Below are 25,267 nucleotides of genomic sequence, written 5' to 3' on the forward strand. Positions count from 1 at the left end.
ACTTATTAGAATAATATCATATTAAATATATAATATAATCTACTGTCAATTAGTAACAAATTGTTTTTAAAAAAAATCTAGCAAGAAACTTAAATTTAAAATCCACCTATAATATTTAATATTACATTAAATATATAATATATAATCTCTTGTTGTTACTCCCAAATTCAAAAACTAGAACAAACATAAACTTAAACAAAAATAAATAAATTATTTAATTAAAATATGATATTTATTTAAAATTTATATGATATTAATATAAATTTAATAAAAATAGTTAATAAATTCTATAAATAAAACTAAGCAAACGTGCATATTGCACGTTGCTTGTATCTAATATATATATATAATAGAATGAATTATAATTCTATAGTATATATAAATATTTATATCAATAATCTCTACATATATTACTTCTAAACACAACATTGACATATATATATAGTAGATACAAGCAACGTGCAATATGCACGTTTGCTTAGTTTTATTTATAGAATTTATTAATTATTTTTATTAAATTTATATTAATGTCATATAAATCAAATAAATATCCTATTTTAATTAAATAATTTATTTATGTTTTTTCTAGTTTTTGAATTTGGGAGTGACAACAACATATTATATATTATATGTTTAATGTAATATTAAATATTATACGTGGATTTTAAATTTAAGTTTCTTGCTAGTTTTTTGTAAAAAAAACAATTTGTTGCTAATTCACAATAGATTATACTATATGTTTAATATGATATTATTATAATAAGTGAGTTTAAGTTTAATTAAATTTTATTGTATTAAAGTTATAAAATGTATGATTTTATTATTTTTAAATAATTATCATTGCAAAATATCTCAAAAATATAATATTTTAATTTGTTTAATTATTTATTATTTTTAAATAATTATCATTGTAAAATATCTCAAAAATATCCTATTTTAATTTTTTTAATTATTATTTTATTTTATTTAAGTTTAAGTATTTACAAACTACCGTTAGTATAAGAATATTTTGTTAAATATAAGAATATCATGTTAAAGTTAACATTAAAAAAATAAAAAACTGTTAAAACAAAAAAATTTCGTTATCTACACACTTATTATATAGAAGAGATATATTTACATGACTATATGACATATATATATAAATGAGGCTTTTTTCAAAAAAATATTTTTTTGGTGTTTTTTAACTTTTTTACAGTCCTTGATTTTTTTTTTCAAAAATACTACCTTAAGTTTTCGAAAAATACTTTTTTAAAGTTTTATATTTACAAAAATACAGTGTCAATGAAGCAACCAAAAAACAACAATAAGACAACTAAACATTAACCCACTACATGCTAACATGTTTTTTTTTAAAATCAAAATATATCTGAAAACAACTAAATAACAAATAGACATCAACACAACAACAGAACAACTATATATAAACTTAAACAACTAAAAACCAACATTGAAACAATTATACATAAAATCTAAACGACACAAAAACAACAACACAGTGCAGCCTATTACATTTTAAAACTATTGTTTCCCTTAGTTCCCAAAATACCATTGGCATTTGTTTCCCGCACTCTCTCTCTATTCTCTCAATCTCTCTCTATTCTCTCTCTCACTCTCTCGATCCCGAAGGAAAAAAAAACCTCAAACCCATTTTTATTCGTCAGAACCCAAGAAAATAAGAGAAGCATTGTCTTCCACGACCACAACCAAACATCTGTGGCTTGGATATCGTCGGAGTTGACGATTGGAGAAGGCAAAAGAGAAGAAAGTTGAGCAAACGGACCAAGCTTTGAGGAAACAACCTCGAAGAAGGCGAAGGTGAGGGATTTCCTTTTTAATCTGCAATACATGTGTGTGCCTGGATTTTTTGTTGATTTTTGTTCATAGGATAAATCGGGACTAGAAAATAACGAAATATTAATCTGGATTTTTTTTTCAAGTTTTTTTACCAACCTTAATAGAAATCGACATGCCTCGATGCTTAGTCACTCAATAGGCATCAATAGGCCTCGATAGACATCGACAAGTCTCTAAAGACTTATTTAGGTGTGTAGAATTTGAATGTGCCTCAACAAACCTCGATAGGTCTCAATGCAACTCGATTATACATAAATGTAGATGTTATCTCAACAGGCCTCAATGATGTTCCATATTGCTTTAAAAAATAATTGAATTTAATTGTATCTTGACATGTCTCGACATGTCTTGATGTGCCTCGATAAAAATAGTATTGATTTGAACATGTATTACCTCGATATGTCTCGATGAGCCTCGATGGTTACCAGATTGCTTAAAAATGTATTATTAACAATTTTTTTTTCTTCAGATGCTTGACCTAATTGTACCATTGGAGAAGCAATTTCCTACTCATGTTACTTATAGGGGTAGTACTTACTTGGATACCATTATAGAGCAATTTCAGAGGCATGGGCTGTGTAATGCCCTGGATTCCCTATTATGGTTAACGGCTGGATTAGTAGGCCGGGAGGGCCATAATTATTTAATTATGCCATTAAACGTGTTTATGTATGTTTATGAGAATTATATTATAATATAATGTTAATTGTATGCATGCCGATGATATATGTTGAGACCACATTATGATGTGGGTTCGTTCGAGCTGCTCGACATGAGACGATCGTAGATTATTAATTAGCGGCTTAGTCACAACAAGTTTAAGTGTCGGGACTTGGTTTGAGTCTCGGGGTGTTTTTGATGGTAAGAGCGTTACCGGGAGATAAAGGGTAACGGGATGTGAATTATTATTGAGAATAACGGGAATTGGAGAGCGTTAATTATGATTAACGAGTTAGGAGGAAAGTACCAAAAATACCCTTGGGAGTCTTTAGAAACCATTAATTGACCTAGGGGTAAAATGGTCATTTCACCCCTAGGATAGATATAACCTTATTTAGCTGAAAAAGGTGATGGAAAAACAGAGTATGTTTTAGAGTTCTCCCGTACCTCCTTTCTCTCACTGTTCTTTGTGGTTTTTGAGCCAACTTTGAGGATTCTAGCTTGGGAAGCAAGCCTTGGTAGTTTGGGAGTGTGTTCCACTAGTGAAGGCCATCATAAGCCGAGCTTTGGGTAAGTTTCTAACCATAGTTTCTCTGGTTTGCTCTGTTTTGGTTTTGTTTTGCAGCTGAAATGTTTAGGGTGAATTCATGGTTTTTGTTGGGAGTTTTGGCTAGGGTTCCCATGCTTGTGATGTTTGGGATGTGTTGGGATGGTTTTTGGGTTCATTTGGCATCAAGAATAGGCTTTGGAAGCTTGGGAATCGAGTTAGAATCGAAGGAGATGAAGAAGGTCGGTTCAGGGGTGTTCTGGGCTGGAGGTAGCGCTACAGCGCCCACCCTAGGGCTATAGCGCTCCTCATGAGGGTTTCTGGCACTTGGGCGGTTCTGAGTTTAGCGCTGTGGCGCTAGGGGTTGAGCGCTGTAGCGCTACCCTGTTCCTTCCAAACCCCGTTTTGAGTGTTTTTAAGGGTTTTTGACTTGGGGTTTCAATCATTAAGGCCCGGGATCGATTCTACTCACCGTGTGGGCATGTTTCGAGGTCCCGAGGGTGGTGCTTAGGTTAAGACCTTATTATTGTGGATTCTCATTAATGGAGGTTATAATTGGTTGTGATTAGGTAACCGCTAAAGGACCAAAAAGTCGATCGTTCTCAGGGTTGTTCTTTTGTTCGTTCTTGCTCGAACCAGAGGTAAGAAAACTGCACCCCATATGTGACAAGCATGGTTATGATTGATGCATGTTGAATGTTTAAATGTAAACATTAATAGCATAATGAATGCTTGGCAATCTTGCCCATTTTCATATGATTATTGTTGAGGCATGCTGGATGATTAAATGTGATGCATGTGATGCACGAGAAACATGTGATTAGGGCATGCCATGAATGATGAGGATGAGATTAATCAGAGCTTGAGTCTCTGCGTTTGTGCATGATCATAATTATGCTAGAACTGTTTAGTAAGCATGCTGAATGCCCTATTCTGGGATAGTTGGCATATGATCCACATTGATAGCATTGCTTACCTGTGCATGGTACTGACTAATTAGTCAGAATGGTCTTAGCGTGTATCACGCAAGCCATCAAATATAAGGTCTATTTGACTATCAGCATTGAATGACTCAAAGAGCATTAATGCCAGACCGACCCCGAGGGTCGATGAATGAAATAAGCGCTTGGAGGCTAGTGGCTTACTCAGCAGCCACTCTCCCATTTGAATTAGTGACGTGCTTGTCAGTCACTCAGTATGGTTTACCAGAACCTATTGAAGGTTAGAGGCTTACCCAACAGCCACCCTTCCATTTGAATTAGTGACTTGCATGGAAGTCACTCAGTATGGTTACCATAACCTATTGAAGGCTAGAGGCTTACCCAACAGTCACCCTTCCATTTGAATTAGTGACTCGCTTGTCGGTCACTCAGCGTGGTTTATCGGAACCTCAAGTGTTGCGACACTCATTTGATGAATATTATAAGAGCTTGAAGGCTAGTGGCTTACCTAGCAGCCACTCTTCCATTTGGTTAGTGACTTGTTTGGTAGTCACTCATCTGATTAGGATTGACTGGATAGTCCTCCAATCAGAAGGCCAGGATTTCTTATCCTGGATACCCCAGCATCTGTTTGAATACATTTGCATGCTGAATAGAGCTATGAACGCTAGGCATGCCAGATATGATTTGAAATCATGATATGACTGCTTATGAGCATATGAGTTTTCTTGCTGGGCTTCGGCTCACGGGTGCTTTGTGGTGCAGGTAAAGGCAAAAGAAAGCTGGGCCATCCTTGAGTTGGAGAGCTTAGGTGATGACGTGTACATATGCAGCTGCTCGACCAATACTTGAGCGAGGTTTGAAAGTGGAACTAGGGCTTAACCCTGTTTTGCCGCTTAGAACGGCCTGTTGTAAACACTTTCTTGTAATAAACTCTGAAATTATATTTTTGGGATCCCAATGTATACAGTAAACGTTCTAGTGAAACGTTATATCTTAACCAAAGTTTTTAACCCCTAAACCGCTAATCACACTTAGTTACACGTTTATGGCCAAATGACTCGATTAGCGAGTTTAGCACTGTTTGCAATGTGCACTGTAGCGGTCCCTGGAGTTGGGGCGTTACAGGCTGATTGAACAGGCAAAGGCATGCCCATTGGGACAGTTCTTTAAGGCGAAGGCCTTTAGTTTTTCTGGGGTTCTATTGCATCAATTGATGTTGCGAAAGGTGGAAAGCAAGAAGCTTGAAGAGGGTCAGTTCTACGTGGGCAACTCTCTATGTAGGTTTGGTATTATGGAGTTTAGCCTAGCTACCGACCTGAATTTTGGAAACACACCATCCCAGATGAGTTGAAAGAGCTTCTTTCAAGTGATTGAATCATCAAGGAATATTTTAATGGTGAGGCGAAGGTTAGTTTCAGCCAGTTGGAAGATGCTCGATAAGCCTCGACAAACCCAGAAGATGAATTTTAGCTGGGTTTATGTTACTTGATAGAGGGAGTATTGTATGTCCCTAAGAAGACAACCAACATATGGGGTGATTCATTGAAGCTGGTTGAGGATCTTGATTACTTTTCAAGTATCCGTGGGGGAAGTTGTCCTTTAAGAAGTTGATTAGAGGAGTTTAGAAAGACATGAAGAAGCAATTGAAACACCATGAGGACAAGAAGAAAGAGGGTTCATGGAAACAACTGAAGGAGTCCAAGTACAGTTTCTAAGGCTATGCCCCCACACTTCAGTATTGGACTTTTGAGGCCATGCTAGATATTGGGAAGATATACGGTAAAAAGAGTGGGAACCAGATTCCTAGGATGCTTAGTTGGTCTATGAAGACCAATATCTTTCCTTCCACAACTCAGTTGGTTCCGTTGTTCGGTAAGACCCGAGTAAGTTCAACTTTATTTTCTTAAATGTGACAAATTAATTTATTGACGGTTTACTTTATTAAAGTATTTCTGACATATGTTATTTGTTAATGCAATTTGTAGTATTTTCCATGTTGAATCCACGTCCCGGTGATGTAGACTATTACAATAGCTTCCCAGACGTTGATGGTCAATTAAATTCCTAAGTTGGGATCAGTTGTAGGGGAGGCTGAGACTGTAGTGGAGGAAGTAGAGCCCAAGAAAGAGGTAGAGAAGCTAGCAGAGGTTGCAAAGGTAGCTTCTATTGAACAATGGGATGATCAATTACCGTAATCTTTTAAAAAAACTTGTGAAATTCTATCTTTCGATACACATACGCTGCACACCCCATGATGTCTTGACAGTGTTCGGTTTTGAATTTTTCCACAACATTCATACAGATGTGGTGGTAACAAGCACAATAGTAGACATCTGGGAACATAACCTCCAAAGCATGAGTAATGCTTGCAAGCCTATCTGATACAAAAGCTAGGTTGTCAACGTCCTCTATGGCTTCCTTCAATTTTCTCATGAAATAAGTCCAAGAGTTATGGTTCTCACTATCCACCAGTCCAAACGCAATTGGAAACAAATGACTATTTGCATCCAACGCAACAACACAGAGCATGTGGCCGCCATACTTGTTATTCAAGAATGTGCCGCCCACACAAATGACAGGACGACAGTACTGGAATCCCCTCCTAGAAACACCAAGGGAAAGGAAGCAATACAGGAAACAACCATCTTCTGCTACAAAATTAGTAATTGTACTTGGATTCTTCTGTTCCAACTGACACGGGTATCCAGGTAACTTGGAGTATGAATCTTCACATGTGCCTCCAACATACATAAGTGTTTTTTCTCTGCATCTCCATGCCTTCTCATAGCTCATTTTGACCCCAAAATGGTGCTTCATATCCTCCCTTATGTTGTTTTCCATGTATCGAGTACCATCGGTAGCAAATTTCCTCTTGATTAGGTGGCTAATAACCCATGGTGTTGCTTGATGGTAGTCCTTCTCTCAGATTTCTTGTGAGCAAGTGTGTACATCGTTGTAGACCGTAATCTCAAACATTTCAAACCACTTTTTTTCCCCTCAATCTCCAACCACAATCAAGATCCTTACAGGTTATGTACCACATATCAGTACCAGATTTCTTCACCATAAACTCAAAATTATTCTTCATCGCAAAGATGGCCGCCTTGGTTTTCAATTCAAGCTTGTTCGAAAAGAACTTACCAAGGTGCAATTCTCTTAAAGATGTGCCGGTTGAGGAAGGATGTTTTCAATGTAAGGCCTATATATATTCTTTGGTAAACACGGGAGAGCTCCAAGTTCTATGACCTTCACCTAAGTCCAAAGGAGAACTCCATATATTGTTATCTTCAGTTCTACCTGGACCTAGACAACTACTGCTGGTCACAAGTGTTTACTGATATTCTTTTCTACGCTCCTCAACTACCATAACATTTGAAGTACGCGTTGGAAAATTTGCCCTAATATCTGGTCTATCAACTTCTACTGCATCAGCAACCAGATCGTCGTTAACATAAGGATCGTATCCATAGGGCTCGTACTCTGCTGCATTAGGAACATGTGGCGGACCTCTAACAGGGATATCATCATGGACAATAACGTTTGGATTTGTCTCTAGAACAAATGTCCCAACCTCACTTTGAGTTCCCCTGAAACCATGACATGGGAGAGAAATGTTCTCTTCAAATCAAACTTCTTTATTAATGCTGGAAGAGGTCAAAGCATATCCTAAACAATCCTTCTTAGTCAATGTTACGCACAGAGGAATCATTTTCTCAACAGATTTCGATGCTAAGCCCATGAATGGACGAACATGCCTATCATTTTTCATAATGGTAGGTTTGAAGGGTTGCGAGAGGTATGTGTACGAGACCTCAAGTTTCAAGTCGTACACACATTTATCCACTTCAAGCTCATCATACAAAATTTCAATCAGTTACGCGTACGTCACACTCTTCTCCAAAGGGAGAACTTGATTTTCAACATTCCAGAAAATCCAATCCTTATATTCTAGTTCCCAAACACCATTGTATGTAACAAATATAGAAACAGTTGAATCTATATTGACAAAAACAAAAACAAACAAAAAAGGTCAAAATTTAATAACATAAAAAAATTGCAAAATATCGAGTTCCATCGATTTTAATCGAGTTTTGTCGAGGTCCATCGTGTCTCATCGAGGTGGCCATGAATTAAATCAAATCGAGGTCCATCGAGGACTTTCGAGTCTAATCAAGGTGGCCAAGTATGAGAAATTTTGTCTACACATCGAGGTCCATTGAGGTTAGTCGAGGTGGTCATCTCTAGGACACTTCGGAGTACCTATCGAGGTCCATCGATGACAATCGAGGCTAATCAAGGTGGTCCACTCCTAACGTCAATAGAGGCATGTTGAGGTCCTTCGAGGACCATCAAGGCTCCATTGTTATAAAGTCATTGAGGCATGTCGAGTTTCATCGAAACTCGTCGAAGCAGACAAAGAACCTAGAAAAACTCAGTTCTAATCCGACCGTGAAATAGTAGAAAAAAATCCAAAATCCAGACACAAATTTGTTCGAAATAGTTAAAGGAATGTAAATAAACAAGTTTAATTACTACATTTACAGAAAATATACTTACCCATAATTTTTTTGCCTCTAGATTCGAAATCCAAAGTGTTGTTTTGCCTTGATAGGATTCAATCTTTCCCAAAACACAACCTCAAAAAGTTCAACGGGATCGATTCAATCTTGGTGGATGCCTTGTTTTTTTGAGTGAGATCTTGGAATTAGAAGAAGGGGGAGCTTCGGTGAGAGCGAGCTTGGATGTGAAAGAGAGAGAGAGAGGGAAAGAGAAGACAAAATCATAAATGAAAAGGTCTTTCATATGTTAGGGGCATTTTAGGAAACAATGAGAATACTAGCATAAAATGGTTATGGTCACATAGGCTAGAATAATTTTGTCATAGGATCTCATTTAATGCATCATTTCTCAAATTTCCCTAGCCATTTTCTTTATAAGGTCATTGTGTTTCACATTTTATTTTATTGAGGGATTCCAATACATGCCCTTACGTTTGGACCTGAAAATGTGGATATAATAAACAAATTTACACACAACAAAGCCACAAATCTAGATCAAGAAATTTGTGGTATACACATCATCCTAATTGGTTTGAAACATATCATCCAATATGACAAAGCTACACACATCAACCTAACTAAAGGGTTCCAAATAGAGGTCAATGGTGGATAAATGGGAAAACTTGATTTTAATACCATATTACAGATGGGAAGAGAAAGACCTTTTTTATAGAGTAATTGGTGAAAATGACCTAATTTTTGGAGTCATTTTGCACTTTGACCTAGTTTTGATAATTTTATGCAAAATGGTCTTTGACTAAAATTTTGACCTGCTGTTTAAAAATTTGATTATCTGTCTTTTCGACCACCTGTCTGAAAAATTTCGACTACCTGTCTCGAGTGTCAGATGTCATTTTGCAAAAAATTATCAAAATTAGGCCAAAGTGAAAAATAACTTAAAAAAATAGACTATTTTTCCAAGAGACGAATTTTAGGATGATAAATTTATTTTCGAGTTTTGTTTCTTATTGTACAATATATTTTGGGGTATATGTTACATGCAAGTATAATCTAAGGTATATTATTTGGTAACACCTTTATATATAAATATATATTTATATAGAAAAAAAATGTTTGGTAAAGCTAGTTTATTTTTATTTTTAAATAATAAAAAAATAATTTAAACAAATTTTCTTAATACTTAAACATGTTATGTCCTCTTTTTTCACTTTCTGTAATCATGTTATCACTACAATTTCTTTTCTCATTTGCTCTCTTACCTCATTTTTTTGCTTATTGCTCTTCTACTTCACTTTTTCTCTCATCACTACTTTCTCACTCATTTAATCTTTTACTTCACTTTATTGATATTTCAGTACTTTCTCATATCCGTTTCTTTCTTATCACTTTCTTATGTACTTCATTTTGTTTCTCATCTCTCTCACTTTACTATTTCTTTCATCTTTTTCTCACCTTATGTTCACTCTCATTGTACTTTGTCACTTCTATTTCTCTCTCCTATATTTCTCATTTCACTTTTTTCCTCCTCCGTTTTCTATTTTGATATCATCATTTTCTCTCTCCTTTCTATATTTCAGGATTTTCTCTTCTCTCATGACATTTTTTCTCTCTTTACTCAATCACTTGACTTTCCTTTCCATCACTCTCTCTCACTTCACTTTCTTTAGTTTTCTTTCGCGATTCCTTCTCTCTCATCTATCTCCATTTTTAATCTCATGTCTCTTTATTTATCTACGATCTCTCTTATATTTCATTTCTCATATATATTATTTAATACTTTATCTCTTCTATATAAAAAGTGTGTAGATAACAAAAATGATTGGTTTTAACGGTTTTTTTGTTAACTTTAACGGAATATTCCAAATATTTAACTGAATATATATACTTTTAAAATCAATTAAAAATGAATATTTATTAATTATATTGATATAAATTCAAATGTTATAAAATATATTGTAATAATATATAATACAATACTAGATATTTAATAATTACATCAATATAAATTCAAATGTTATAAAATATTATTATTATAACAATATATAACATATAATATATAATTCTAATTTTTATAAAAATTTTCAATAATAAATATTTAATAATTATATTAATATAAATTCAAATATTATTATAATAATATTTAATACAAAACTAGATAATTAATAATTATATAACTATAAATTCACATGTTATAAAATATTATTATTACAATAATATGTAATACATAATAAATACATTATATATAAGTGTCGTATGTGTACAAATAGTATAACTGTGTAACTAAATAAGAAATTATAATAACATTTATCTTCTATCAAGAATAAATAATAAATAAGTTTATTATTCAATCATTGATGTGTGATTTGAATAATATCATGAATATTTTGTACCTTAAATAGAGTAGTTTGTATTCTAAAATGTTATTATATATTATTTTTAAAAAAAAATATCATAAACAATGTTTTTGTTTATTTTTTCTTTTAATATATTTATGCTATTCTTTTTATATATAATATTGTTTGTTTAATTAAAATTTATACAAAATCACAAAAATTTGATAAACATCATTAATAAATTTTCTAAATAAAACTAAACAAACATGTTTTGCACCTTACTTGTACCTAGTAAAATTAAAAACATTAATAGTTAGGTACCAAACATATTTTTGCTTTTTATATTTTTTTTAAAAAAAAGTAAGACAAGAATAATTGTTTCTTTTTGTATTTTTTAAAAACAAGTAAAAGTGCTACTAAATGGAAATTTTGTGCTATGCTATGTACATATAACATGAATTTTTTTTTCATATATAGTATATCTCATATTAAAACATGACTGAATTATAAAGTTATTATTCATATTGCTAAAAATAAGCTTAAAGATAATATTAGTCAACTTTAAAGCTTTTTTCTATTATTATTCTTTTTTGAGAAAAGAGACTAAACATTATGCTTAATTTAATTAATCCAAAATTCCGGGCACATATTCTATAAAAAGTATCCTCACAAGAAGAGTATTAAATTAATACAACTACAATTGGAAAGTAGTACACACAGAAAATCGACACGTCAAGCCTGAATGAATAAAGAAGAAGTAATTTAAACCAATGGAAATGTGACACGAGTCTACTATTGTTGATTGATTTATATCTACCAGCTCACTGTGTTTGGAATGGACTATAACGACTACTTTGTTTGAAAAAGATATTAAAAATTAATAATCCAAAAGCTTTTTGTGAAACCACCAGTGCCTTTTCGAATCATCAAAACGAAGAAAGTGAAAACATAGATTAAAAAAATGTCTTTTGAAGATAGCTATGCTATATTAGAAAATTTATTAGAGTCACATAAGTCTAAATATATATATATATATATATATATCTTTTGGCATCGTATGGAGAGACCTGACATTGGGGAGACATGATAAGTTGAGATATAAAGCACTACAACTCAGTGTGTCCCCACCACTGACCATACCCATAATAGGTTTAAACCTAGTATACTAAATAAATATACTATATATGTTTGATTCGATCATCCTGAGGTTGTTTTCTTTTTCTTCTTCTTCTTCTCTTAAAATTGTTTGACATTAGTGACTTTTTTTTTATTTAAATCTCAACAATAAACAATCATTGAAGTAAATGTGGGAGAGACAAGGTTATTATGTTTATATTATTATTATTATTATCAGGTGCTTGTTATTTTATGTTGATAAATCATTTTTTAACTCAAATATATGTGGTAGGGAGTATTATTATTCTTAGTTGACTTGTGTTCCCTTACTCATGTTGATCAAAATTAGATATTTATATTCTTAAAATAATGTTTGATTGAATAAGAATTTGACATGTGAAGTAAATAAAATATAAATAAAAAGTGTAAATGTTTTAAGGTTGTTGTGGCACGAGTAATTTTGAAAGCATGTGAGAATAATGTTATAGTAATTTTTTTTTTGTTTTAAAAAAATTACTTTATATGTTTATAAGCTTTTCCTTACAGAATAAAGTTGCACAAATCTCTTTTGAAAAACTAAAGAAAGTTGTTTTGAATTTTAATGAAATTTAAAAATACATATGTAAATTTTTACTAAACGTTTTAGCTTTCTAACAGCCACTATCCTTATGATAAAGTCTTTATTTAAAGAGTTCTCTTTTACTCTCCTGATAAAGTCTCTTTTTTTTTTATTATTCTTATTAGTTATTGTGTGAGTTTTCATTAATTTATTTATCATTACAAAAAAGAAAATTGGACTAATTCGTCATATCTATTTTAGACTATATTGGCCCGCCAAGATATCCGTATCTTGGTGGTTTTTGACCGCAATAAAGTATTTTTCTTGTGGTGCATATAATTATAATTTATTATTTACTTTGTTTATAACATTTATATAAGTATATGATACATTAGTTATTGGAGTATGGCTAAGATGAATGAATGTATGTGTTTTCATTCTTATAGTGAAGTCCAAAGAGTCACAATCATCATGTTATAGCTAGCTATGTAAAAAGAAAATGACTTTTATCTTTATTTTCATAGGGGCAACATGCTTTTGTTCTAGTATAAAAACTATATGAATATATATATAAATTATGCTATAACTTGAGATCATAATTTGAATCAATAAATATAACATGTGACTACATATGATATTCTAGCTAGATTCTAGTACAAATAGAATTATTTTAGCTTGTTATAAATCGAAAAATAAAATGTGACAAAAGAGGTTTGTTTTTTTCATTATTTGGATGACTTGACAATTTAAAAGTTTATTTAGTCAAATGATAGTTGGATGGAGTAGGAAGTATTTGGAGGACATATATAAATTTAGGGTAGATATAGACTCTTTAGTCTTGTCAATATAATGATGCATTTAATGGAATGCACAGAAGTAAGTATATATATATATATATATGTCATTTACAAGTTTGTTCAAATTACTACTTCTATATAATGGATTAAGGTATATAAAATAAAATTAATACGAAATAATGTAATTTAATTTTAATTAATAATAATTTTAAGCTAATTATATACATAAGTGGTTTAAAAAATTATTAAATTTAATATTTAAGTACAATTTTTTAGTGTGTTCATAATAATACTTTATTATTTGAAAAGCATAATAATAATAATATATGCATTTTAGTTGTCTTTTAAATTTAATGAAATTAGCCAAATAGTATTTATAAATTAAGTCTCTCAATTTATAAATTGTAACAATTAACTCTATAGTGTAAAATTTGTAACAATTTTTTTATTAGTTTATCATTTGAATTCCTGTATATTTACAATATAATCTTTAGTTTTGAACTTACCCGTGAGTCCTAAAAGTGAGATTTTTTAGGACTCACAAACTGGCGTCAGCAGTGGAGCCACCACTCCACAGTGGTGGTTCAGGAAGACAACGACTGGGCTTCGAAGCCCAAGTCTCGGGGAGCGTCATGACAGTGGTGGTTCTTCTTGGAATGGCCTATAATGGGCGGATTTGCACTATGGTTTCTTGAACCTCCATGGATTTCGACGAACATCGACTTCCAATTCCGATGGTCGTTGAGTCTGATCCTTTAGTGGGTTTTGACGCCCAAAGTACAAGGAATGCCCTGGTGGTGGTCGTTTGGGTCGGGTTGGCTCGAGGCGGTCAAAAAACACTCAGAAGTGTTTGGGAAACATAGAACCACCGCGACTTTGAACGACTCTATGCGATGGAGGAGGGCGCGTGTGGGGGTCGAAGGTTGGAGACCTTTTGCATTGCCTGGTCCAGCGCGTGTTGATGGTGGACGGCAACAAGGTGGTAGTCAGGCCTCGCAGTGACGTAGGCAAGAGAGGGAGAGGGAAAGAGAGGAAATCCGAGGAAGAGAGAGGGGAAAGTGAGGGCTGAGTGTTTTTATTTTCTTTTTCTTGTTTAATTAATAATAAAAATTTTCCTAAAAATATTAAGAAAACTTTTAGGACCCACATTAGTAATTAGGACTCGCACTGCGTGTTCTAAAATATATTTTTGAAGGACTCTCACTGAGTTACCTAAAAAGTTTAGGATATGTTTTTAAGACTCGCGTCTAGGTGAGTGTTATAAACAGTGTCTTAAAAGCCAATTTTTGTAATAGTGATAATAGCAAAAAAATTATAAATTAAAGTTAAATGTTAATTAAAATTAAATTCAAGTACTTGTTACAAAAGTAATGATTAAGAACTATTTCCTAATCCACAAAAAAATTTCATAGAAAAACCATGCCAACAACTCTTATTGTAAAATCCCATGGGACAAGAATAATGTTTTTGAAGTTGTTTGATTACAAAAGAAAAAAAACCAAAAATAAATATAATGGGCCAAGGTGAATATTAAATTTCAAATCTATTCATATCAATCATTATTTATAGCACAAGACGAAAAGTCACTATCACTCTTCACCTATTAAAAACATCATCTTCCAATTGTTTCTTTATTTTTATTTTTAAAAATAAAAATTGCTAATATTTATTAATTATTATTACTAATCTCTTAATGGACTATACTTGATTGGGTTTAGCATATAAATAACTGTTGGGCCAGGCCTGCAACCAACTATTGCTTGACACGTCTAATCACACACTTTTGCAAACTTTCGAAATTATCCATTTTTCTATTTTATTCCATTTTTTTAGCTTAATTACCCACCACGACCACGATTCGAGGCTTTGGAAACTTTGGTCCATGGAATTGATATTGTGGGGCAAAGCTTATGTTCAATTACAGTGTTTATGGTTTCACCTTCTTCTTCGTGGCCCCAAACCCTTGAAATGTACGTCTCTCCTTTACGTTTTACCCACTCCATTTCAATTAATCCAAAGAAAGACCACACACATTTTCATGTTGGTTTACTTACCTTTTCTTTTTCATTCTTCTTACTATGACCATTTTGTTACCACCATTGGCGTAAAACACTTTAAGATTTAAGGTGTCTAATTTTAGGTGTGCAATACTTAGAAACGAAGTCAAAAATTTGATCGGTGGAAATTTAAATGCTAACAAAAATTAAATTTGATTATTTTTTTCTAACGATAAAATTTAATTGAAAGATTTTTGTTTTGATTGAAGAAAATGACTAATAATTTTTTTAACAAACTTAAATTAAGAATTAATAAATCTAATTATATTATGAGTTTGAAGTTAAGATTTAACAAAGTGATATATATCCATACAAATTTGGAGATCATATAACATAATTTTAATTAATATTATTTAATTTAAATATAGTCTTATTTATTAAAAAATTTAAAAAATTTAAGAAATATTAAACTTTGTAAACATTGAGCCAACGAAAATGGGGGATTTTTGGCATTTTTAGTTATAGTTGACACGTTTTTATTAGTGGGACAATGAAAAGAACTTAGCAATGAAAAATATTCTAGAAAATTTTTCTGATGTGTTAGGGTAAACGATCCCCAATTTTATTTTATGCTCTCTTCTTGAAGAGCCTAATTAAAGTTCTGCTCATGAAGCCTTAGTGATGGAAGATATTGTGGCCCATACGAGTCAACTGAATATGGCGGAGGAAGAAAGATGGGAGATTAATGAAGATAGTGTTTCAAGTGTAGGAATGTCTTGTCTGATTGGTCGATTATGTTCTACAAAGAGATATTGTCGATCTCTACTGAGATAAATTCTTTATCGAATGTGGAATCTCAAAGAAGGAGAATGGGATGTGAAGATCAAGAAGGAGACCAGTTCTGCTACTTTCTTGATTTTTTATTTTCAAAAAGGAGGGTCATTTGATACATGTTTTGAACAAAATGCCATGGATGCTAACTCAAGGAGTTCTAATTCTTGATCGTTTACAACAGATGCCGTCAGATTGGGAAAATGAGTTAACAAAGTTCCCTATTTGGGGTCAAGTGCTGAATTTCCCTACTCACCTGATTACTAAAAAGAATTTGGAGAGGGTAGCAGAAATGGTTGGGGATACTATTTCTACTCAAGAACTAGATGCCCAACGTATAGTCGTCAATGGCTATTTCAAAATCCAAGTGAGGGTTTCCATTCAAACACCTATCAGCCTGGGATTCTTATTGCCCCAAGGGGGAAAGAAAATATGGATTCCTTTCAAGTATGAACGTCTACCATAGATGTGTTTCTCATGTGGTTGAATAGGACATGATGCTAGAGGATGTGAGGAACGAATGGTCACAATAAAGAAAAGGGAAGGACATGATGCTAGAGGATGTGAGGAACGAATGGTCACAATAAAGAAAAGGGAAGGATTAAAAACTACTCTTTATGGTTCGTGGTTAAAGATTAAGAGCTCTATTCTAGATGGGTTTCAAGGAAACATTCTAACAGAGGAAATAGAAAGAAGATTCAGGTTCAAGAAGATAAGAATGGATTGGCAGAGATCGCTACAGTCTCGGCAAAGGAGACAGCTAAGGGTTTGCCAACGAAGAGCCAAGTTCATACTGATTTTAGAATTGAAGGAAACCAGAACAAGTTCAATGGAGAAAGTACACAACCACTTACGTTTGGAAGGGAAGATGATGGTGACACACGGTTTGAAGTACTACCAGAAAGGAATCAACATCAGAAACAGAAAAGTCTTTGGGACTCAATTCGTGAATGTGTGGATCAGTTGAAAGGAGGACAGGCCATGAAACATCCATGACAGAAAGCTTAACACATCCATCAGGGACTTTCCAGTCACATGGCACATATAAGTGTGAGGATTTAATCAATGTCCCTATTATTTTTGCTTCTGGAGTTTCGAATAGTGCTAAAACAGTAGGCAAGGAAGGAACAAGGAAAATGGCTATTAAGAAACAGAATAGTAAGACAAAAATGGCGAATCAGACTACCCAAAGTTCCAAGGAGACTACTGTAGGAGAGCCAACCATAATGGAAAACAAGATAGTGGAGGAGGAGGATTTTATTAAGATTGATTCCATCTCTGACAAGAACAACTTATCGGTGAATCCTTTCCAGGGTCGCTGGGAGACATGAAGGCCCTATTTTGGAAGGTCCAAGGAATTGGCAACCCTTGGACATTTAATACCTTGCTGACCTATGTTAGAGATTATCATCCCGGGATGATTTTTCTTTTAGAAATTCGTTTAACTCAGTGGAAGGTGGAGTAGATTAAAACTCAACTTGGGTTTGATGGTTGTTTTAGTGTGGGTGCTCATGGTAAAAGTGGGGATTTTGCCATATTTTGGACCGACTCTCACAAAGTAAAAATCATGTCCTTTTCTTCTTTTCATATTGAATCCTTTGCTAACCATGAATCCGATCTAAACTGGTGTTAAACTGGTTTTCATGGTGACCCGAATTCAATTCTTTGTCGACTTAGCTCGATAGCGAATGACCCTTGGGTTTGCGGGGGAGACTTTAACGAAATATTGAGATTTGAGGATAAACAAGGAGAAGACACTAAGCAGGCTTATCTAATGCAAAATTTTAGATATGATATCAATGATTGTGCTCTTACTAAAGTTCCTTATGAAGGTGGCAGATTTACTTGGTGCAATGGTAGAGACAGAAATATGATTTTTCAGCGCTTGGAAAAGGTTTTTCATAATCCTATTTGGACTAAGGAGTTCTTGGTGTCTAAAGTGCAACACCTTAAAAGATGGAACTCAGACCATCGCCCTTTATTGTTATTGTTCAATACTGTCCCTAGAAAAAGTGATCAAAGGAGAAGTTGGAGATCAAGATTCCATTATGAGCAGGCTTAGGCACATTAAGAGTAGTGTAAAAGGAATGTAGATTTTGCTTGGGACAGCCAGGGTCCTATTAATAAGGTGCAGCAACTTCAATCTTGTTTAAATATTTGTGGTCTGAATTTGGCTAGGTGGAACTGTGAGAGACAAATATAGTTACAGCAGAATGTTCATGATTTTAAGAGAAAAATTGATGCTTTGTCTGGTTCTTGCTCTAGAGAGGATTGGCTGGAGGGAAAAAAGTTTGAGAAAAGTCTTAATGTTCTCCTTGATAAAGAAGAAGTTTTTTGGAAGAAAAGTAATAGAGTTAATTGGTTGAAATCAGGTGATAAAAAGGTATTAAAAGTATAAATTAGAGTTACACAGCGGAATGGGTCTTTTAAAAATTTATTAATACTAGTCAGGATCATACATATATAGATATATTAAATCACATACAAATAGTGTTGACGCAGTTTTTCACCAACAGTGAATAACGTTATTAGCTGGAATAAATTAGTGCTTAAGGATAAACCATAATAAGGATAATAACACTTAAGCAGGCTCAGAATGAAATATTAAGAACACTCGTTCATTGTTACGTGGTTCGGAGACTAAAATTCCCCTAGTCCACGAGTCGATATTATTACTGTATATCTCTCTATATTTTGGCAGAGTATTTGCATTACAGAGAAAAAACCCAATCCCTTTTCCTATCCACGGTCTTAATATTTATAGAAGAACCATCCCAGGATAGATGTTGGGGTCATCACGTGAATACACATCCTTTCTGTGACCTCTTTTGCACAAATGATGAATATTACAATATATATTAAGGCATGGTCTAATCATTAGGTAAAACTGATCATAGGTCGTCTGGCATAATCAGACATGTGATGTCTAATCATGCACGTTTATGTTACGTGTTCGAGAATTCAGGGATAAATGGACATGTAATGTCTGATCACGCACGTTTATATTACGTATCCGGGTTTATAAAGGCTCTGGAAATGGCAGATCCTCAGCGTACCCCGACCTGGACATAACGACAGCTCGCGTCTAGGATGTTGTGCTTTATATGCGTCTCCAGATCGTGTCCTATTGCTCTGTATTCATCAGCTCGTGTGATTTTCTCGGGGAGTCTCACAGCCCTTGTAGAGGATATATCAACCCTTAGATCATCTAGTATTTTCCTTGGCTAGCCAGCTGTACTCGACCTGCCCAAAAGACCCGAGCTGAAATATCATGATGTACATTTGCCCCCCAAGTCCCTGTCTATGTCTTATGACATCATCCTCTGACTGACACGGTTGGGGCTTTTAAACTTCTACCGTGATTACCCAAGTTCGACACTACTTGAGTATGGGACACATGGAACGTCGTAATTGGCTTCTGTTCGGGTTTTGAGGATTGCATTAAATGGCCTGGCCAACTTTTTGTCGCCGTTTAATCTTTCGAAACATGATCCTCGTATCTTGCACTAGCCTGATCAGACGATCCACGATGCTTTATGCCTTTTACGTATAAATAGGGTTGGCAATTTTATGGATTCACCACCTTTCATTTGAAATCTTTCTTCAACTTTTCTCTTCTGCATTTCCAACCTTATTTCTCTCTTAGAGGAATCCGAAAACCGTCTGTGGCAAAAAACCTAAAAAAAAACCCTCTCGCTCAGGAGTCTTCTAGGAACTCTCCCTTGCAAGGTTTACTTCTCTCACCTGAAGAACATACTGTAAGTCTTTTGGATTTGCTAGAAATTTTTTTTTCTTTTACTGGTTTCTGAGTTTTCTTCCTTTTCCTCTCTCTTTTTTTTTTATTTTATTTTTTTATATATATGTCATGCCTATCTGCATTTCTCTGTATTCCATATTAGACTATTTCTCGAATATTTTTGGCACATAGGCTTTAACTCAGGTTTATTGAGTAGGCCCTGACATATCCCTAGAATTGTGATGTTCATGAAACTAGGCAATTCCTGGGTAACTTACGGGGGAATTCAGGAATTTAGGAAATACCCACTCAAGATGTGGGGGATGAAAAGTTATTAGGTTTCGAAACTGGGTTGCTTAAGGGCTACGCTTCTTGGCTGATTTTGCTATTCAAGAAGAAAAGTGGCCTGATTTTTTGACACATGGATCCCTAAACATTAGGGGTCTGTTGGGAAACCTAGGCACGTAGCATAGGTAGCGTGTGGCCCCACATCACGGGCTAAGATTTCCTCAGCTTATGTGTTAGGATCCTCAGCCTTTCTTTGTTATCTCTTGCTTGTATAAAAATTCTAGGTCGCCTACTAAGAGTTCCATCATTCTTGTTCGATAGGCAAGCTAATGGCACCCAAGAAAGGCGCATCCAAGAAGAACATAGTTGGCTCATCGTCTCAACGAGCCAATAAGGGAAAAGAGGTCGCCCCTGAATCCCCCATCCCCCAATTTGGCCTCGTGGTGGAGGAGGAGGTCGTGGTCGGACCTGACGCAGTCTTCGAGGCGGAGAGAATCGTCTCCAAGATCACGACCCAAGGAAGGGTCAACAAGATCATGCTGTCCCATAACATCGAGGTTGGGACCGGCGTCCTGATTGTCTGACCTCCATTTGAAGGAGAATGGAGCTGCACACCGCTCCAGGACAACTTTGTGGCCTGGAGTGATGAGCACCTAAAGGCAGGGGCCTTCCTTCCCCTCGATCAATATTTCGTCAACTTCCTCAACTACGTGAATTTGGCACCGTTTTTACTCCCCCCGAACTCTTACAGGCTGTTGGCGGGGCCGAAATACCTTTTCCTGAAGCATGAGTGGGAGGTCCCCACTCCGACGGACATTCTCTACTTTTTCTGCCTCAAGGCCAGCCCGGATCAACGAGGGCGAGGAGACAAGTTCTACTACTTGACCTAATTCCCGAACTCACCCGCAGTCATCGAGTTGCCCAGCCATCCCAGCGACTTTAAAGATCAGCTCTTTATGTCGAATGGATTTCGCAACTACGAACACTGATATTTCAACCGTCCTCGTAAGTCTTCTTTCCCTCCTTAGCTCGAGAAATTATTTTGTTTGTACTTAGTCCTTTCACGTGTATATTGACTGGAGTATCTTCGTGAAGCCATTTTTGCGAGGACGTCCAAATCAGTGACCCTTGGGGGTCAATACGACACTTTGGCGGGGCTCCTGCCCAGCGATAAGGACTATTGCCAGCTCATGTCTAATGACACGATGTTGGCGTGTAGGTTAATTTCTGAAGGTCAAACCCTGGCCTTGAGAAGAACGCGAGCTAACGTCCCGATAATCCGCGAGCTCCCACTTGTCCCTGAAGGGAACGCTGAGGCCATTGAAGGTGAGGAGACATGAGAAGACAAGGTACCCCTCGTGCGGAAAAGGCGAGCTCCTGAGGCCACTCAGGACCCCAATGTAGAGCGAGCTTCGTCGGGGGTAGCAGCCGGCCCCTCCGGCCAAGGTAACCCATATCCCTTTAGGGATTTAGATAGGGTCGTTGCCGATCTTAGGCTAGTTAGGTTTAACCCAAACCAGCTCCTTCACTGCCACCCTAATGACCCCGACTGTAAGCATACCTTGATCCAGTGCGTGAATCATTTAGTGCTACTTCATGATATGGGCCATCCTAGAGGCACCGTAGTAGTAGACAACACCCTATCCTTTAGGTCGGTCTTCTTCAAGGAGTACGGAACCAACCTTAGGTCGTGGCCCTCCCTGTTCCAGGGTATTGTTGCCCCTGGACTTAGGCAATATGTAGAGGAATCCAGTCCTGGGGTAGAACCTGATCTAGAACCTCCCCTAATCCAAGAAGTGGTAGACTTAGGCTCCCCTTCTCCTATAGCAGTTCCGGGGCTAGAGGTCGTGGCAATAGACTCCCATCTAGCTCAGAGGGTAGGACTTTTCATTATGTTGTATATATTTTCTTTATAAACTGATGATTTTTCATGTACATTAACGTCCTTTCCACTCTTTTTAAGGTGATGAGATGGCACAGTCTGGGGCCCCTGACATCCGTGCGATCTTCTAGGAGAGAAAATCCACCTCCGGGCTGCTCGTAAAGAAACCCCGGCCTACACCAAAGAAGACGGCTCCTGCTGCCGGGATGACTTCCAAATCCCCGGCCAAGGGGAAAGGCCAGAGCTCAGTAGCCCTGGCTGCTGCAGATCAGGAGAAGAGAGGTCCGCCTGCACCTCCTCCCTGATTTCCCTCAGCCCCTGCTCGGGACCAGGTAGCACCAATTGGTCTCTCAGCTCCGATGGTCGCCGCCACCACCGTGCGCATCCCGGTCAACGCCCAGTACCTGGAGAAGATTCCAGACACCTTTCGAGGGACTATCTACGAGACAGCGAACCATACGGTGGAGCATTTTACAAGGCTAATCCGAGGGAGATCGAGGTGAGGAGCCCGAAGAATGTTATGGAGTCTGCGCTGGGGATGAACCTTACAGTAAGTTAACTCTCCTTAGTCAAATTTACTCTTTTGTTTTCATCCCATCACATGCCTAACTTGCTTCTTAACTTTTTGCAGGCGGTCTTTGCTCAGCACCGCAGCAAAGCTCAAGCCAGGGCCAAGAATGAAGAGCTTAAAGCCGAGCTCCAGACCGCTCAGGCCGCCCTGACTGCTACCCAAGCTGCCCTCGTAGCTGCTCAACAAAGTGAACTAGGTGCCAAGGCTGCCTTATCCGCAGCTCAAGAGGGTGAGCAGACTGCAAAGGCTTCTTTGGTTGCCCTCCAAGCTGAGCTCGTGGAGGCCAAGGCCAAACAACTGGAGGCCGAGGCTGCTACTAAGGAGGAAAAGGCAGCCTCGATATCTTCCATGGAGAGCATGTTGTATCATTGCTGGGCCTTTAACCAGGACGACAAATTTTCCTTCTTGGCCTCCGAAGTGTGGGGGCATTACCTCGAGAATTTTAAGGCTCGACTTCAACAAGAGCCGCCGTCCGAGACCGCGGAGGCCTCTACTGCTAGCGAGCAGGAGATCGAGGACGTGACGTCCTCAGAGCGCCCCGGAGGGTCCTTGTTTTCTTTTGTCTTTGTTTATCTTACATATTTTTTTTAGTTCTTGTAAACATTTGTCATTTTTTTCGCTTGGTACGAGGTTATTCTCCTCGAGACAATTTATTTATAATTCCAGTATCTACTTTTTTTTTTATCTATTTCCACGATTTTGATTGATTTTTTCTTATGCTCATGACTTGTACATTCAAAATCTTTTAGGAAATGACTCTTAGGTCGAGATAGATATTTTACTTTTGGTTGTGACCAAAATTTATGTTGATTTATATCCTACCTGTTAAGTATCAGGCCTTGAACTCGGTTGTATCCAGGATTTTGAATGTTCCAAACTTAGTTTTTCGTTAGGTTTTATCGTCATCCCGAGCTTTTGAGGAAGCCAGTGGATTTTAAATTTTGCTAACTTCCAAGTTTTGGACCTGGTTGTATCCAAGATATTTAATTAAAACCTAGTTCGTGTTAGTTTTTTGACACCTCATGTATTTTAGAAAAAACATTGGTTAATCAATTTTACTAACTTCCAAGTTTTGGACCTGGTTGTATCCAGGATATTTAATTAAAACCTAGTTCGTGTTAGTTTTTTGACACCATGTGTTTTTTAGAAAAAATATTGGTTAATCAATTTTACTAACTTCCAAGTTTTGGACCTGGTTTTATCCAGGATATTTAATTAAAACCTAGTTTGTGTTAGTTTTTTGACACCCCGTTTTTTTTAGAAAAAACACTGGTTAATCAATTTTACTAACTTCCAAGTTTTGGACCTGGTTGTATCCAGGGTATTTAATTAAAACCTAGTTCGTGTTAGTTTTTTGACACCCCGAGTTTTTTAGAAAAAATATTGGTTAATCAATTTTACTAACTTCCAAGTTTTGGACCTGGTTGTATCCAGGATATTTAATTAAAACCTAGTTCGTGTTAGTTTTTTGACACCCCATGTTTTTTAGAAAAAACACTGGTTAATCAATTTTACTAACTTCCAAGTTTTGGACATGGTTGTATCCAGGATATTTAATTAAAACCTAGTTCGTGTTAGTTTTTTGACACCCCATGTTTTTTAGAAAAAACACTGATTAATCAATTTTACTAACTTCCAAGTTTTGGACCTGGTTGTATCTAGGATATTTAATTAAAACCTAGTTCATGTTAGTTTTTTGACACCCCGTGTTTTTTAGAAAAAACACTGGTTAATCAATTTTACTAACTTCCAAGTTTTGGACCTGGTTGTATTCAGGGTATTTAATTAAAACCTAGTTCGTGTTAGTTTTTTGACACCCCGGGTTTTTTAGAAAAAATATTGGTTAATCAATTTTACTAACTTCCAAGTTTTGGACCTAGTTGTATCCAGGATATTTAATTAAAACCTAGTCTGTGTTAGTTTTTTGACACCCCGAGTTTTGTAGAAAAAATATTGGTTAATCAATTTTACTAACTTCCAAGTTTTGGACCTGGTTGTATCCAGGATATTTAATTAAAACCTAGTTCGTGTTAGTTTTTTGACACCCTGTGTTTTTTTTAGAAAAAACATTGGTTAATCAATTTTACTAACTTCTAAGTTTTAATCCCCTTCTTGGGTTATATGCCCTCCAAGTAAATAGAAACTGAACTTTCTGGGTTGCTTTGGACCAATGCTATCACCTGAGCTAACACGTAGATGGAACCATATGAAGACACCAAAAATACACAATGACTCTTTTATTTCTTAAATTAAACGGCTTTTATAACTAAGCCTTACATAAATGGGTGGTATGATCATTGATAATATTTCTTTAGGTGTATGGCATTCCAGGTCCGTGGGATTGTTTCTCCATTGAGTTGAGCCAATTTGAAGGTTCCCTCATGCTTGACCTCCACTATTTGATAGGGCCCTTCCCAGCTCGGACCCAAAGCACCGTCTTTGGGGTCCTTGTTTGCCAAAAAGACCCTTTGGAGTACCAGGTCGCCTAAACCAAAGATACGCCTCCTGTGTAATGCCCCAAATTTCCTAATAAGGTTTAGGACCTTGATTAGGAGGCCGGGAGGGCCATAATTGATTTATTATGGTATTTAAGGATTATATGCATGTTTACGTGAATTATATTATTATA

Source organism: Humulus lupulus, chromosome 4 (assembly GCF_963169125.1).
Source record: "Humulus lupulus chromosome 4, drHumLupu1.1, whole genome shotgun sequence".
NCBI classification, from domain to species: domain Eukaryota; kingdom Viridiplantae; phylum Streptophyta; class Magnoliopsida; order Rosales; family Cannabaceae; genus Humulus; species Humulus lupulus.